General features: G+C 45.4%; 1 protein-coding gene and 2 long non-coding RNA genes across 3 annotated transcripts in view; 2 read left to right on the forward strand and 1 right to left on the reverse strand.

The window, feature by feature from the left end:
• Nucleotides 1-5473, forward strand: part of LOC116185355 — a 25801-nt gene that overhangs the window by 17618 nt on the left and 2710 nt on the right. The gene's annotated exons all lie outside the window — the stretch shown is intronic.
• LOC116185356 overlaps nt 1-5473 on the forward strand; it is an 18068-nt gene that overhangs the window by 11523 nt on the left and 1072 nt on the right. The window lies entirely within an intron of this gene.
• Nucleotides 1-5473, reverse strand: part of LOC102671658 (pair-rule protein odd-paired-like) — a 31961-nt gene that overhangs the window by 3062 nt on the left and 23426 nt on the right. The gene's annotated exons all lie outside the window — the stretch shown is intronic.

Here is a 5473-nt window from a genome sequence, read left to right on the forward strand (position 1 = left end):
CCACCGGAAGTTGACTGGAATATATTTTACCGTCGGCTCACACCCCGTCCTCCACCCGTATACACTCCCTTTTTCCGGCCTCCTTCCTCCTCTCGACTATCTTTCTCTCTCTTTCTGAGAAGAAGTGGTGGAGACGCGAGAACAGGAAGCGCAAACTTGGCGGATTTTTTTATGGGGAAAATGGTGGAGGCCAACTTTGCCCTCCCTCTTAAGCTTAAGGGGAGAGAAAAGAGGGAACGTTGAATTCCTAGAGATTTGGTCCAACGTTTGGTGAGAACGTTTGAAGAGATATTCACGATATATATATATTTTCTCCCCGTGGAAAAGAAGGGAAATGATGTTCCAAAGATTCTTCCCGGAAAACGATAGAAATATTCCAACAATTCCCTTATTTTCAACTTGTTGCGATCGAGACAAATTCCGAATAAGGATCCAGTTTCGTTTACGAATTCCATTTACGCGGTTGAAGAATAAATAACAATAGGAATCCACAATAAGAAAGAAGATCGAGCTGCATTCGAAAACACCTTTTTATCTTGCCTCATTTCCATTCCATTTTTTTTTAAACAAACCGTTAACGCAACTGCGATAGGGAAATTAATTTTTCCATTATGTGTCCATGATACGAAAGTCGTAATATGTACTCGGACGAAGCGGAAGAATGGTGGAGAATGGTTTTTCGCGTACGCGGGGGATCGAGGCGACGTCGTTATTCATCTCACGTGTGAAAAGCGCGATAACATTGCCATGTTGCGGTGACGTATCGCCGCGACACAGATTATATTTAAATCGGTTGGACGTGTGTCGGGGTGCGGGTACTTATGGCAGCGGCGTCATAAGAAGGCGTCTTAAATATTTATGAAGCTGGAAAGATAGCGGTCCGCGCGATCGCGCGCCCGGTGTCGCCGTCTTATCTGACGTTTCACGTGCCTCTGCCCTCTCCCCTACCTCCCTTCCTCCCCCCTTCACTCGCCACCATCGCGCTCGTTTCAACGTTTCACGTTCGCAATTTGCCCACGATACACGCGTGTAACCGCGAACCGTATCGAGAAACTTTATTAGAGAAAATTTACGATCCCTCCTCCTACCTCCGCGCGTGGTTGCGCGTTTATCTGATCGAAGAGCAGAGAGGAACTCCAGTTTGTATTATTTATATTTCCTTTCCAGTAACGAAAGATTCTAGATGGTAAGCCAGTACGCACGCGAAAGAAAGAGTTATCGGAGTGATCTTGATGATCTTAGATTTCGAGTAGCTCGAGGAGGAAATTAGGTCAGCCACCTAATTCATAATTTCTTTTTGTGTCGAAACAGACGTTGCTATCAACGTTCCTCGTTTTGGATGTCTAGAGGAATTGGAGATTTTTCGACTCGTATCGATTCGCATTTTTTATTTAAAAATTATCCAAAATTCCGAAATCGGCGAAATTTTCGTTGAATCGTCCATGCAATTCGTATTTTTCGAGACTATCTGAGGAAAAAAAAGATCGATGGAGTCGTCTCGAGTCGAGACATTGAAATTGATATTTTAAAACTTGTTTAAGAAATTTGTTCAAACTAAAGGTTATCAATTTTTAATCGAGCAGAGTTCGTTTCCGCGCTCTCACGTCTCTCTCGAGATGTCAACGACTTGTATACCAGATCACCATATACCAGTGTACAATTTTCAACGATCTCCATCTCGATTCAATTCGATGACGCTTCCGATTCTCCCTATCTTCGATTCCTCGGTGTCTCCACCCCTTCGATTCGCACCTCCTCGAGGAGCCCTCTCGACGGCCAATCGAGACGGGGTTTGCTTGGCTCGAGGTGGCAAGAGGAGAGGCCGGTTATCCCTCACCGTATAAAAGGAGAATGTGTCCCTGTGGCGTGCTCCTTCCAAAAACGGGACGATTAATAACTTTTCAAATCTGTCCCCGGCAGGGTCGTGAGCCCGGCGGGGCCGGTTCGGTAGCGAGCGCGTTGGCAAATAAATAGCAGATAAATAAAAGCTCGCGTCTCTCCTACGTCGTGCATTCTGTCGCGGGGTTGCGTGTGCAGATGGCAACAATATGCCGTGAAATATTGCCCCCGGTTGGTCGTGTGCGGGGCCGTGCACGCGTGCGTGTGCGTGCCTCGTCCAATGGGGAAACAGTGTGTGCCTCGATGCGCACGGATCCTACGTGTCTCTCTCTCTCTCTCTATCTCTCTCCTTTCACCTTCCAGTCGAGACGAGACGCTGGAAGGAATCTTGGCGCAAGGGGAGATACGTCCTCTCTCCCTCGAGGGAAGTTCGAATAAGAAGAACTTGAAGAATTTCGCGTGTATATTGGTTTCAACGATTGAGAGGGATAAAGTTCTCGAGAATGAGAGAGAAATAATTATTAATCGCGTTCAATGCGAATGGAAACGTAGCACTTTTTTAATTACGAGACTGTACGATTCTATAGATCGATATTACTTTAAAATTCTTACTAAATCCTTTAAATTGCTGGTTCAATGAAAGAAAAGCTTCTCGATTGGAGAAATATTCGATCTCTTGTTGCTCGTGCAGAAGTGAAGCAACGGACCCGTTGGCGAAAGTGGATCGTGCGACAAGAGGGAAGAGCAAGCGTGCACAGGGGACACGCAGACGCGTATACATAAAGTGGAGATTCATGGTGCAGCATGGTTACGGTGTACCGTGGCCGGGGAGGAGGCATGGCCCCGAAGAGCAGTTCCCGAAGGGCACTGTAGGCACCGTGTTATGACTTTCAGAATGGGGAGGCACAATGGCCCAGATCCGCGCCGGATAAAATAGTTATTATAATCGTTTTGGCTACGGCCGGGATCGAAGCGAGCGGGAGAGTAGCCGAGCGTTGGAACGCGTATGCGTCTTCGATCCGTGGCTGCAACGTGGATGCAACGTGAATTTCACCCACGTCCCGAATCCGGATCGTCTCCAAAGAGAACAGTTCGAGATGTCGAGTGGATCAGAAGAATTGCGATCCCAATCTCGAACTTGCGAATACTCGAATCGAATTTGCGTTTGGAAAATTTCTTGTTGAACACGAAATGCGAGAGATTAATAGCGGACATTGTTAATATTTAACCGAGCAAATTGAATCGATCTTAAGGAATGTTCTCTCGTTCGAGAAATGAATATCTTAAGAAACTTGCTTACGTTTCCTTGCTACTCGAAGAAAAAAGCAAACACGTTTTTTTAGAAAGCGCAAACGAATCTCGAAATTTCAAGAGATTCGTGCACAAACCCCGTAAGATTTACTACTGCCGATACACTTCCGTCTCGGCAAGCAGGGAGAGCAAGCGGAGGAAGAGGCTTTTTCGTCGCCACGGTTCACACCTTGAAGAGTTTCTGGTATAAAAGGCAATCTAGAATTCCATCTTTCCTTGAATGCCTCTTAGTGGGAGACTCATTGAACTGCAGTTTTCGGAAAAATCTCTCGGAGTGATATATGGGCGTATATCCATTGTCCTTTTCAAACTCTCCTCCGTCTCCCTCTCTCTCTCTCTTTCTCTCGTTTCCCAGGGATAATGGATGATTTTTCGCGACCATTATACTGGAAGAGGACACCAGGTCCTGAGCGGGACATTGTTGCGAAGCACGGCAGAAAACCAAACTTTCCCCCTCTCCCTCTCTTCGTTTCGAAAATCTTTCGACCAGTCACTCTCTCTTTTTCTCCCTTCTCCTCGCTCCATTCCCCTCCCTCTCTATTATCGAAAGGTTCTCGGGTGGATAATTTTCTTGTTATACGTTCGGCATTAGTGAAAACCGAGAAATCATCCCTGCGTGTTGTATCGTCCGTTCCGGCCCGGAAGATAAGATCCCCGAAAAGTCGACGAGAGAGATCACACCGGGTCGATCTCGACGGCGGACGGATTAGGACGGTGAGATATTGGATCTAGATAAATCCAATGGGAGGCTCGCGTTTCGTAAATTGATTGCGCCTGTGGATCCCTTCTTTCTCCCCTCCTCGCCCTTTCTTTCTTCCTCCTTTCGAACACGGTGAATCGAAACTTCCTCCTCCTTCACGGCTGCGAACGATTTGATTTCTGTCCTCGTGGCAAAAGTCTCTCTCTCTCTCTGTCCGGATAGATGGAGAGATAAATGGAGAAGAGAGGGTTTTGATGATCGATGAGGCTTTTTTCCGTGGCCGGAATGAAAGCAGGATCGAGAAACGTGTCGCGATTTTAACGAAAGCCACGAAGAAACAAACCACTTTCGGAGGTCACTTTTCGCTTTTCACGGTTTAGAATTGGAATCGAATCGAGGAAGATCGGATGATCGAGAGGACGGCCGAAAATGGAAGCGCGGCTGTGCTCGTTGCATCACGATTCCGTTTACGATCATCTCTCGAATCGCATTCAGCGTGCTTCACCTGAACTTCTCTCCGTGTTTTTTTCTCTTCCATTCCAGTTCGTGGAAGGACACGTGTCGCAAGATTTCAAGTGGCATTTGAAACGCTTCTATGGATGTTGGTTGCCTGACGAGTTCTACTCGGCCGGAGACGTTATCGATCAACACCGTGGAAAAATGTGGACATTATTTTTCGTCGAATTGCGTATAAATTGGAAAAATTGATAACAATTCAATTTATCGTTGATAGATCGGTTTTTATTACGCTCTGTCGTGAACAAATATTTGGAGAATTCGCTTGATTCAAAAACAATATCGATCCAATTAATTTGTCGTACGAAAATTTCAACTTGAAAAAATTTTTCAAAGTTTTTCCAAATAACTTATATATCAATACAATGTATCAGTTTAAATCAATATCCAATCTCGTTTTGAAATAATGATAAATAAATATTTGGAAGATTCGCTCACGTAAGTCAAAAATACTACACGATAATTTAGTATCGATCCAATTAATTTCAAGATTGGAAAGATTTTCGAAAGTTTTGTATATCGATTCTCAATCTTCGAGATCTATAACAGTTTAAAGGAGTGTAACGATAAACCTCATCTTGAAACAGCGCAAATGTAACCTCACGAATTAACGTCGAAAGAAATATTCCAAGATCGATCTACGGGTTAGCGTCTTACTTCTTCATCCGTCGTGTCTTGCGACAACCTCTTTATCTCTTAGAAAGATAAGAAATCGGGGGATCCGAGGCGCGATTTTTTCCAATCCGTTCCGAGACCGATCGACAAACAGGATAAAGCCTAGGACCCCGGTAACGCATCGCTCTGAGGAATGATTCTTTATCTTATCTCGACAACATCTGTAGCTGGTGTTTCGGCGCTACAATTCCCGACAGAGGAACTCTCTAGGCCCGGCGTATCATGGCGAAAGCTGCGCGTTTTCGGGAACAGAGGACGGGCAAACACTCGAATTACCTCGGTGGTGAAACATCTGTCGATGGCGTCCTCCCTTTCAGAGGCAACATGGTGGAATGATCGGCGCATCAACCGGTAGTTACGTTTACCCACGGATTTGCGGTTCTTTTTTTTTCTCTTTTTTTTTTTTTCGCCCGCCTTTTCCCCTATCCCCAC

Source organism: Apis dorsata, unplaced genomic scaffold (genome assembly GCF_000469605.1).
Source record: "Apis dorsata unplaced genomic scaffold, Apis dorsata 1.3 scaffold_163, whole genome shotgun sequence".
In the NCBI taxonomy this organism is placed as follows: Eukaryota; Metazoa; Arthropoda; class Insecta; order Hymenoptera; family Apidae; genus Apis; species Apis dorsata.